Source organism: Oncorhynchus keta, chromosome 19, assembly GCF_023373465.1.
Source record: "Oncorhynchus keta strain PuntledgeMale-10-30-2019 chromosome 19, Oket_V2, whole genome shotgun sequence".
NCBI classification, from domain to species: Eukaryota; Metazoa; Chordata; class Actinopteri; order Salmoniformes; family Salmonidae; genus Oncorhynchus; species Oncorhynchus keta.
Window position 1 is genome coordinate 77,199,044 of NC_068439.1, and position 12,500 is coordinate 77,211,543.

The 12,500-nt window shown below is 43.8% G+C and overlaps 1 protein-coding gene across 2 annotated transcripts in view; it reads left to right on the forward strand.

Annotated features, from left to right (window-relative positions):
* The window catches only part of LOC118373378 (coiled-coil domain-containing protein 85C-B-like), a 116,557-nt gene that overhangs the window by 88,087 nt on the left and 15,970 nt on the right, over nucleotides 1–12,500 (forward strand). The gene's annotated exons all lie outside the window — the stretch shown is intronic.

Below are 12,500 nucleotides of genomic sequence, written 5' to 3' on the forward strand. Positions count from 1 at the left end.
CACGCACACACACACACACACACAAACACAGGCACACACACACGCACACACACAAACACAGGCACACACACACACAAGCACACACAAGCAGGCTCTTCCAGTTCACCAGGAGTTCACCTGGTTTTGGGGGATGGGGGGGGACCAGTCTAAATGTCACATTACATCAACATGTCAGCTTTCCGAGGTGAACAAAATATTAAAAATGTTGTCTTGCCGTATACGTAGGCTTATATGCACTTTTAAGCCCACACATAATCAATCCTAAAACCTAGCTCAGCATAATCATCAGCCATATGTTATAACATTAAAGATGTTTTGTATGTTTTTATCCTTTGCCATAGCATTGTGCTGTATGTTATGCTATTATGTGAGGCTCAGTTCACTTCAGGGCAAGCACCTTAAAGAACCGTACCATAAACCAACTCGGGTATCAAGGAAACAAGGAAGCGTATGTTTCGCGGAAAGAGATCACCTTGTGAGGATCAGGCGACTAGTGGCTAATCTGCCCCTTGCCTTCCGTTCTGATAGCTAACGTTCTGATTGCTGGAAAATAAATGGGAAGACCTGAAAGCACGTATATCCCACCAATCAAATCATATCAAATGTATTTATAAATCCCTTCTTACATCAGCTGATATCTCAAAGTGCTGTACAGAAACCCAGCCTAAAACCCCAAACAGCAAGCAATGCAGGTGTGGAAGCACGGTGGCTAGGAAAAACTCCCTAGAAAGGCCAGAACCTAGGAAAAAAACCTAGAGAGGAACCAGGCTGTGAGGGGTGGCCAGTCCAATGGGACATTAAAAACTGTGATATCTTATGTTTAACTGAGTCGTGCCTGAACGACGACATTAGGAACGCTATCGACAGGATAGAACAGCAGCCTCTGTCAAGACACGAGGCAGGGGCCTATGCATATTTGTAAACAATAGCTGGTGCACAATATCTAAGGAAGTCTCAGGGTGTTGCCCGCCTGAGATAGAGTATCTCATGATAAGCTGTAGACCACACCATCTACCTAGAGAGTTTTCATCTGTATTTTTTGTTGCTGTCTACATACCACCACAGACCGAGGCTGGCACTAAAACTACACTCTATGAGCTGTATTCCACAAAGACGCGTACAAAGCTCTTTCTCACACTCCATTTGGAAAATCTGACCATAACTCTATCCTCCTGATTCCTGCTTATAAGCAAGAATTAAAGCAGGAAGCACCAGTGACTCGATCAATAAAATAGTGGTCAGATGAAGCAGATGCTAAGCTACAGGACTGTTTTGCTATCACAGACTGGAATATGTTCCGGGATTCTTCCGATGGCATTGAGGAGTACACCACATCAGTCACTGGCTTTATCAATAAGTGCATTGAGGATGTCGTCCCCACAGTGACTGTACGTACATAGCCCAACCAGAAGCCATGGATCACAGGCAACATTTGCACTGAGCTAAAGGGTAGAGCTGCCGCTTTCAAGGAGCGGGACTCTAACCCGGAAGCTTATAAGAAATCACGCTATGACCTGCGATGAACAAACAAACAGGCAAAGCGTCAATACAGGACTAAGATTGAATCATACTACACCGGCTCCGACGCATGTCGGATGTGGCAGGGCTTGCAAACTATTACCGACTGCAAAGGGAAGCACAGCCACGAGCTGCCCAGTGACATGAGCCTACCAGACGAGCTAAATCACTTCTATGCTCGCTTCGGGGCAAATAACACTGAAATATGCATGAGAGCATCAGCTGTTCTGTACGACTGTGTGATCACACTCTCCGCAGCCGATGTGAGTAAGACCTTTAAACAGGTCAACATTCACAAGGCCGCAGGGCCAGACGGATTACCAGAACATGTGCACCGAGCATGCGCTGAAAAACTGGCAAGTGTCTTCACTGACATTTTCAACCACTCCCTGTCTGAGTCTGTAATACCAACATGTTTCAAGCAGACCACCATAGTTCCTGTGCCCAAGAACACTAAGGTAACCTGCCTAAATGACTACCGACCTGTAGCACTCACGTCTGTAGCCATGAAATGCTTTGAAAGGCTGGTCATGGCTCACATCAACACCATTATCCCAGAAACCCTAGACCCACTCCAATTTGCCTACCGCCCAAGCAGATCCACAGATGATGCAATCTCTATTGCACTCCACACTACCCTTTCCCACCGTGACAAAAGGAACACCTATGTGAGAATGCTATTCATTGACTACATCTTAGCGTTCAACACCATAGTTCCCTCAAAGCTCATCACTAAGCTAAGGACCCTGGGACTAAACAACTCCCTCTGCAACTGGATCCTAGACTTCCTGACGGGCCACCCCCAGGTGGTAAGGGTAGGTAGCAACACATCCGCCACGCTGATCTTCAACACAGGGGCCCTTCAGGGGTGCGTGCTCAGTCCCTTCCTGTACTCCCTGTTCACTCATGACTGCACGGCCAAGCACGACCCCAACACCATCATTAAGTTTGCTGATTACACAACAGTGATAGGCCTGATCACTGACAATGATGAGAGAACCTATAGGGAGGAGGTCAGAGACCTGACCGTGTGGTGCCAGGACAACAACCTCTCCCTCAATGTGATAAAGACAAAGGAGATGATTGTGGACTTACAGGAAAAGGATTACCGAGCACGCCCCCATTCTCATCGACAGGGCTGTAGTGGAGCAGGTTGAGAGCTTCAAGTTCCTTGGCATTCACATCACCAACAAACTAACATGGTCCAAGCATACCAAGACAGTCATGAAGAGGGCACGACAAAACCTATTCCCCCTCGGGAGACTGAATAGATTTGGCATGGGTCCTCAAATCCTCAAAAGGTTCTACAGCTGCACCATCAAGCATCCTGACTGGTTGCATCACTATAGCAACTGGTCTGCCTCCGACCGCAAGGCACTACAGAGGGTAGTGAGTACGGCCCAGTACATCACTGGGGCCAAGCTTCCTGCCATCCAAGACCTCTATACCAGGCGGTGTCAAATTGTCAAAGACTCCAGCCACCCTAGTCATAGACTGCTCTCTCTGCTACCGCATGGCAAGCGGTATGGGACCGCCAAGTCTAGGTCCAAGAGGCTTCTTAACAACTTCTACCCCCAAGCCATACGACTGCTGAACATCTAATCAAATGGCTACCCAGACTATTTGCTCCACCCCTACACTGCTGCTACTCTGTTATTATCTATTCATAGCCACTTTAATAACTCTACCTGCATGTACATAATTACCCCAATTACCTCAATACCTGTGCCCCCGCACATGACACATTGACTCTGTACCGGTACCCCCTGTATACAGCCCCACTATTGTTATGTACTGCTGCTCTTTAATGATTTGTTATTCTTCTCGCTTACTTTTTTAGGTATTTTCTTAAAACTGCCTTGTTGGTTAAGTGCTTGTAAGTAAGCATTTCACTGTAAGGTCTGTTATATTCGGAGCATGTGACAAATACAATTTGATTTGATTTTAGTTAACTTCAGGGCAAGCACCTTCAAGCACCGTACCATAAACCAACTCAGGTATCGGCTCAGTTCACTTCAAAAACTGTACCATAAACAAACTCAGGTATCGGCTCAGTTCACTTCAAGCACTGTACCATAAACAAACTCAGGTATCGGCTCAGTTCACTTCAAGCACTGTACCATAAACCAACTCAGGTATCGGCTCAGTTCACTTCAAGCACTGTATCATAAACCAACTCAGGTATCGGCTCAGTTCACTTCAAAAACTGTACCATAAACCAACTCAGGTATCGGCTCAGTTCACTTCAAGCACTGTACCATTAACCAACTCAGGTATCGGCTCAGTTCACTTCAAAAACTGTACCATAAACCAACTCAGGTATCGGCTCAGTTCACTTCAAGCACCGTACCATAAACCAACTCAGGTATCGGCTCAGTTCACTTCAAGCACTGTACCATAAACCAACTCAGGTATCGGCTCAGTTCACTTCAAGCACCGTACCATAAACCAACTCAGGTATCGGCTCAGTTCACTTCAAGCACCGTACCATAAACCAACTCAGGTATCGGCTCAGTTCACTTCAAGCACTGTACCATTAACCAACTCAGGTATCGGCTCAGTTCACTTCAAGCACCGTACCATAAACCAACTCAGGTATCGGCTCAGTTCACTTCAAGCACCGTAACATTAACCAACTCAGGTATCGGCTTTGAAGACATAAAAGCGATTTAATAGATTTGAATTTAGATATTTTATTATTTTTTTGTCACTTATTTTATCTCCCTTCAGATAACTATGTAGATAACTATAACTTTAACTATGCAGGCAAAGTGTGTGGGTTGAAACTAATGACACCAAACTTTTATCATCAGCGCAATTAAGAGTAATTAATATGTAGGCCTAAAGATTGGCCTGCAGTACCTTTTAAATAAGGACCTCTAATATTAACTTTACTTTGGAAACCTTTTGGTAAGATAATAACGTATATCCCTGCTTTGTGACAGATAAAGCACCTGTCTGATATCCTCCTACGTAGCGAGACATGGTTGCTACGTGGTTGGATGCTGAAAAGATGTCGCCAAGTGTTCCGTGTTAAAGCGTATCCAGTCACAGTGTCCTTTGTTTTACACTTACCTTAGAGTCACACAAAACAACCTGTCAGCCATCCTCTCATAACATATCCTGTTCCCCACATTCAGCCCTGTAAGCATATATAGTTTATCACAGATACAGAGAAATACGGTACTACAGTGTGTTGTGTTGTACCGAGGCCTGGGAGGTGAGTGCTATGCTACAGTGTGTTGTGTTGTACCGAGGCCTGGGAGGTGAGTGCTATGCTACAGTGTGTTGTGTTGTACCGAGGCCTGGGAGGTGAGTGCTATGCTACAGTGTGTTGTGTTGTACCGAGGCCTGGGAGGTGAGTGCTATGCTACAGTGTGTTGTGTTGTACCGAGGCCTGGGAGGTGAGTGCTATGCTACAGTGTGTTGTGTTGTACCGAGGCCTGGGAGGTGAGTGCTATGCTACAGTGTGTTGTGTTGTACCGAGGCCTGGGAGGTGAGTGCTATGCTACAGTGTGTTGTGTTGTACCGAGGCCTGGGAGGTGAGTGCTATGCTACAGTGTGTTGTGTTGTACCGAGGCCTGGGAGGTGAGTGCTATGCTACAGTGTGTTGTGTTGTACCGAGGCCTGGGAGGTGAGTGCTATGCTACAGTGTGTTGTGTTGTACCGAGGCCTGGGAGGTGAGTGCTATGCTACAGTGTGTTGTGAAGCATGAACAGCACAGCAAAACGTTTGTCCCAGGGATGTCTGGTTGGTGAATAATTGATCTCTCTGTGGGGGGGCGACACAGCGAGCGCAGGTATAAGAACCAGACATCATTAATGCATGGCTGACAACTAGTGTATGTAACCAAGAAAATGAACACGTCCTGAAAGTTGTATGAATGTCCTCTTGTTGACCTGTTGTTGTTGATGTCGAGGAATTTTTCCATTGTTCGTGACCAGTGGTTCCCAAACTTGTTATAGTTCCTTACCCCTTCAAACATTCAACCTCCCGCTGTACCCCCTCCAGCATCAGGGTCAGCGCACTCTCAAATGTTGTTTTTTGCCACCACACACACACACACACACACACACACACACACACACACACACACACACACACACACACACACACACACACACACACACACACACACACACACACACACACACACACACACACACACACTACACAATAGATTTATTAAACATAAGAATGAGTGTGAGTTTTTGTCACAACCTAGCTCATGGGGAAGTGACAAAGAGCTCTTATAGGACGAGGTCACAAATAATAGGATAATAATAATCAATAATTTTGCTCTTTATTTAGCCATCTTACATATAAAACCTTCTTTGTTCATCAAAAATTGTGAATAACTCACCACAGGTTAATGAGAAGGGTGTGCTTGAAAAGATGCACATAACTCTGTTCAATGTTCAAATCAAGTTTATTTATATAGCCCTTCGTACATCAGCTGATATCTCAAAGTGCTGTACAGAAACCCAGCCTAAAACCCCAAACAGCAAGCAATGCAGGTTTAGAAGCACGGTGGCTAAAAACTCCCTAGAAAGGCCAAAACCTAGGAAGAAACCTAGAGAGGAACCAGGCTATGTTGCGTTGTATTGGAGAAAGTCTCAGCCTTAAATCACTTTCCACACACAGTCTGTATTTAGTTTTCATGCTAGTGAGGGCTGAGAATCCACTCTCACGTAGATACCTGGTTGCAAAAGGCATCAGTGTCTTAACTGCGCGATTTGTCAAGGCAGGATACTCTGAACGCAGCCCAATCCAGAAATCTGGCAGTGGCTTCTGATTAAATTACATTTTCACAGAACCGCTTGTTGCAATTTCGATGAGGCTCTCTTGTTCAGATATCGGTAAGTGGACTGGAGGCAGGGCATGAAAGGGCATGAAAGTAATTGCGCACCCAGCTCACTCAGGTGCTTCGCTATATCACATTTGACATGGTCTGTAAGCTTGAGTTCATTTGCACACTAAAAAATAATACAATGATGGAAAGACCTGTGTGTTGTCCTTGTTAATGCAGACAGAGAAGACCTGTGTGTTGTCCTTGTTAATGCAGACAGAGAAGAGCTCCAACTTCTTAATCATAGCCTCAATTTGGTCCCGCACATTGAATATAGTTGTGGAGAGTCCCTGTAATCCTAGATTCAGATTAGAGGTTGACCGATTAATCGAAATGGCCGATTAATTAGGGCCGATTTCAAGATCATAACAATTGGAAATCGGTATTTTTGGACACCGATTTTGCCAATTTATTATTATTATTTTTTTTTACACCTTTATTTAACCTTTATTTAACCTTTATTTAACCTTTATTTAACCTTTATTTAACCTTTATTTAACTAGACAAGTCAGTTAAGAACACATTCTTATTTTCAATGACGGCCTAGGAACGCTGGGTTAACTGTCTCGTTCAGAGGCAGAACGACAGATTTTCACCTTGTCAGCTCGGGGGATTCAATCTTGCAACCTTACAGTAAACTAGTCCAACGCGCTAACCACCTGCCTCTCATTGCACTCCATGAGGAGACTGCCTGTTACGCGAATGCAGTAAGCCAAGGTAAGTTGCTAGCTAGCATTAAACTTATCTTTAAAAAAACAATCAACCAATCAATCATAATCACTAGTTAACTACACATGGTTGATGATATTACTAGTTTATCTAGCTTGTCCTGCGTTGCATATAATCGATGCAGTGCTTATTCGTGAAAAAGGACTGTCATTGCTCCAATGTGTATCTAACCATGAACATCAATGCCTTTCTTAAAATCAATACACAAAAGTATATATTTTTAAACCTGCATATTTCGCTAAAAGAAATTCAGGTTAGCAGGCAATATTAACCAGGTGGACTTGTGTCACTTCTTTTGCGTTCATTGCACGCAGAGTCAGTGTATATGCAACAGTTTGGGCCGCCTAATTTGCCAGAATTTTACGTAATTATGACATAACATTGAAGGTTGTGCAATATAACAGGAATATTTAGACTAATGGATGCCACATGTATTTTACTGAAAGAATAAACGTCTTGTTTTCGATATGATAGTTTCCAGATTCGACCATATTAATATATTATATTTATATACATATATATTTATATACATATATACATATTTATATTAATATATATTAAATTATGTTATAACTAAGTCTGTGGTTTGATAGAGCAGTCTGACTGAGCGATGGTAGGCACCAGCAGGCTCGTAAGAATTGATTCAAACAGCACTTTCGTGCGTTTTGCCAGCAGCTCTTCGCAATGCTTCAAGCATTGAGCTGTTTATGACTTCAAGCCTATCAACTCCCAAGATTAGGCTGGTGTAACCGATGTGAAATGGCTAGCTAGTTAGCGGGGTGCGCGCTAATAGCATTTCAAACGTCACTCGCTCTGAGACTTGGAGTGGTTGTTACCCTTGCTCTGCATGGGTAACGCTGTTTCGAGGGTGGCTGTTGTCGTTGTGTTCCTGGTTCGAGCCCAGGGAGGAGCGAGGAGAGGGACGGAAGCTATACTGTTACACTTTCAATACTAAAGTGCCTAAAAGAACATCCAATAGTCAAAGGTATATGAAATACAAATGGTATAGAGAGAAATAGTCCTATAATTCCTATAATAACTACAACCTAAAACTTCTTACCTGGGAATATTTAAGACTCATGTTAAAAGGAACCACCAGCTTTCATATGGTCTCATATTCTGAGCAAGGAACTTAAACATTAGCTTTCTTACATGGCACATATTGCACTTTTACTTTCTTCTCCAACACTTTGTTTTTGCGTTATTTAAACCAAATGGAACATGTTTCATTATTTATTTGAGGCTAAATTGATTTTATTGATGTATTATATTAAGTTAAAATAAGTGTTAATTCAGTATTGTTGTAATGTTCATTATTACAAATAAATGTAAAAAAATGTCAGATTAATCAGTATCGGCTTTTTTTTTGGTCCTCCAATAATCAGTATCAGTATCGGCGTTGAAAAATCATCATCGGTCGACCTCTAATTCAGATCATTCAGGCGAGAAAAACATCACCCAGATAGGTCAGTCGTGTGAGAAACTCATCATCATCCAAGAGGTCAGACAGGTGAAAAACATCACCCAGATAGGCCAGTCGTGTGAGAAACTCATCATCATCCAAGAGGTCAGACAGGTGAAAAACATCACCCAGATAGGTCAGTCGTGTGAGAAACTCATCATCATCCAAGCGGTCAGACAGGTGAAAAACATCACCCAGATAGGTCAGTCGTGTGAGAAACTCATCATCATCCAAGCGGTCAGACAGGTGAAAAACATCACCCAGATAGGTCAGTCGTGTGAGAAACTCATCATCATCCAAGCGGTCAGACAGGTGAAAAACATCACCCAGATAGGTCAGTCGTGTGAGAAACTCATCATCATCCAAGAGGTCAGACAGGTGAAAAACATCACCCAGATAGGTCAGTCGTGTGAGAAACTCATCATCATCCAAGCGGTCAGACAGGTGAAAAACATCACCCAGATAGGTCAGTCGTGTGAGAAACTCATCATCATCCAAGCGGTCAGACAGGTGAAAAACATCACCCAGATAGGTCAGTCGTGTGAGAAACTCATCATCATCCAAGAGGTCAGACAGGTGAAAAACATCACCCAGATAGGTCAGTCGTGTGAGAAACTAATCATCATCCAAGAGGTCAGACAGGTGAAAAACATCACCCAGATAGGTCAGTCGTGTGAGAAACTCATCATCATCCAAGCGGTCAGACAGGTGAAAAACATCACCCAGATAGGTCAGTCGTGTGAGAAACTCATCATCATCCAAGCGGTCAGACAGGTGAAAAACATCACCCAGATAGGTCAGTCGTGTGAGAAACTCATCATCATCCACGCGGTCAGACAGGTGAAAAACATCACCCAGATAGGACAGTCGTGTGAGAAACTCATCATCATCCAAGCGGTCAGACAGGTGAAAAACATCACCCAGATAGGTCAGTCGTGTGAGAAACTCATCATCATCCAAGCGGTCAGACAGGTGAAAAACATCACCCAGATAGGTCAGTCGTGTGAGAAACTCATCATCATGCAAGCGGTCAGACAGGTGAAAAACATCACCCAGATAGGTCAGTCGTGTGAGAAACTCATCATCATGCAAGAGGTCAGACAGGTGAAAAACATCACCCAGATAGGATGGAAACTCATCATCATCCAAGTAACAAGTGAAAGCAGTAAAGAAAGCTCGTCTGTCAATTTAAAAAAACGTGTCAATACTTTGCACTTGATAACCAGCGCACTTCTGTATGTTGTAAAAACTTTACATGGTCACTGCCCATATCATTGCATAATGCAGAAAATACACGAGAGTTCAGGGAACTTGCTCTAACAAAGTAAACCTTTTTCACTTTCATGTTCAAAACGTCTTTCAAGCTGTCAGGCATGCCTTTGGCGTTACCACTCCACTATGTCTCCCTGTCATGGCTTTTGCGCCATCAGTACAGATAACACATCTTGACCACCAAAGTCCATTTGATGTCACAAAGCTGTCCAGTACTTTAAAAATATTCTCTCAAATTGTCCTAAACATAACAGACATATGCCAGGCCTGCTGACTCATCCAGCTGTAACACATACAATTCACTGGCTTTTTTATTTGGCCTTTATTTAACTAGGCAAGTCGGTTACAAACACATTCTTATTTTCAACGACAGCCTAGGTTAACTGCCTTGTTCAGGGGAAGGACAGCAGATTTTTACCTTGTCAGCTCAGGGATTTGATCTTGCAACCTTTCAGTTACTAGTCCAACACTCTAACCACTATGCAACCTGCCGGCTTGTATACGAAGCAGTAATTCACTGCTGCGTCGTGAAGCATTGTTGTTTGATGAAGGCATTGTCTGTATAGTTTTTTTGGCCTTTTCCCCAGCATTGTCCCAGCCATATCCACAGCAGGGAGAATTAAGTCCTCCACAATAGTATGAGGCTTTCCTGTCCTAGCCACTGGGTAACTCACCATATAAGACGCTTCTAGCCCCTTCTTATTAATGGTATCTGTTGCTTTTATACATGTCTTACTACTCGAAAGTCATCTTTATTCTAACTCAAAAAACTCCTGTGTCTTGTTTTTCAAATTGTTATGTTTCATTTCTAAATGTCTGCGCAAGAGTGTTGGTTTCCCGTGAGAGAGTAACAGTTAATGTGATTGGATGAGTAACGGTTAATGTGATTGGATGAGTAACGGTTAATGTGATTGGATGAGTAACGGTTAATGTGATTGGATGAGTAACGGTTAATGTGATTGGATGAGTAACAGTTAATGTGATTGGATGAGTAACAGTTATTGTGATTGGATGAGTAACAGTTATTGTGATTGGATGAGTAACGGTTATTGTGATTGGATGAGTAACAGTTATTGTGATTGGATGAGTAACGGTTATTGTGATTGGATGAGTAACGGTTATTGTGATTGGATGAGTAACGGTTATTGTGATTGGATGAGTAACGGTTAATGTGATTGGATGAGTAACGGTTAATGTGATTGGATGAGTAACGGTTAATGTGATTGGATGAGTAACGGTTAATGTGATTGGATGAGTAACAGTTAATGTGATTGGATGAGTAACAGTGAATGTGATTGGATGAGTAACGGTGAATGTGATTGGATGAGTAACGGTTAATGTGATTGGATGTTAATTATTTGATTAGGCTACCTGTATTTGACATTGTGTTGTTATTTTGCTGAACACGATATGGTTTCATTTTATTTTTGAAACAAGGCTACTCGGTTGAACTTCACCCAAATGTATAGCCCTGTTTGAAAATGTGGTGATATTTTTTTTTTAAACTAAATTGTATTTAAAAAACATTTAAATGTGAATTTTTATTTGGCGTACCCCCGATGGCATTGCGCGTACCCCTGTTAAGAGTGGACAGGAGCAGAGGAGGGATCGCATCCTTTCTTAGTGTCGTGGCCGCCTGTTTCACCATGGCCCCTCATCATAACTTAGACAGGAAGTGATGTGTGACGCCGGACCAGGGTTCCTTCCTGTCACCTCTCAGGACATTGTGATGGATGGGGAACAGAGGCTGTTGACATGAGGAGATGCCAGCCTGTCTTACAGACCAATAGTGTATTGTTCTGTTTGTCTCGCTCAGCAGTATAAGACGCTGAAGTGGAAGTTGGGAAGTATGTTTTATTAGATAAAGCATAATGCCAAGGACGTGGGCTTCTGGGCGGAGGCTGGAAGCAGAGACGGAGGATCACATTTTTCATCGGGAGGCAAGGGAGAAATACTGTTGTGATGGTGGTAAAAGGTGAGGAGCGAGGGACACACGTTATGTTCTTCTGTCCTCATGGGGACCTAAAATGGTACAGGAATGAAGGGGGGAATCCTGGAGGAGTAAAGGAGGTAGAAGAAGATACAATTATTGACTTTTTAAAAATGTATTTATTTAACCAGGCAAGTCAGTGAAGAACAAATTCTTATTTTACAACGACGGCCTACCCCAGCCAAACCCTACCCCTAACCCTACCCCAGCCAAACCCTACCCCTAACCCTACCCCAGCCAAACCCTACCCCTAACCCTACCCCAGCCAAACCCTACCCCTAACCCTACCCCAGCCAAACCCTACCCCTAACCCTACCCCAGCCAAACCCTACCCCTAACCCTACCCCTAACCCTACCCCAGCCAAACCCTACCCCTAACCCTACCCCAGCCAAACCCTACCCCAGCCAAACCCTACCCCTAACCCTACCCCTAACCCTACCCCTAACCCTACCCCAGCCAAACCCTACTCCTAACCCTACCCCTAACCCTACCCCAGCCAAACCCCAACCCGGACGACACTGGGCCAATTGTGCGACGCCCTATGGGACTCCCGATCACGCCCTGTTGTGATACAGCCCAGGATCGAACCAGGGTGTCTATAGTGACGCCTCTAGCACCGAGACGCAGTGCATTAGACCGCTGCGCTGCTCGGGAGCTGGAGGGGTGATGGGATGGGGGG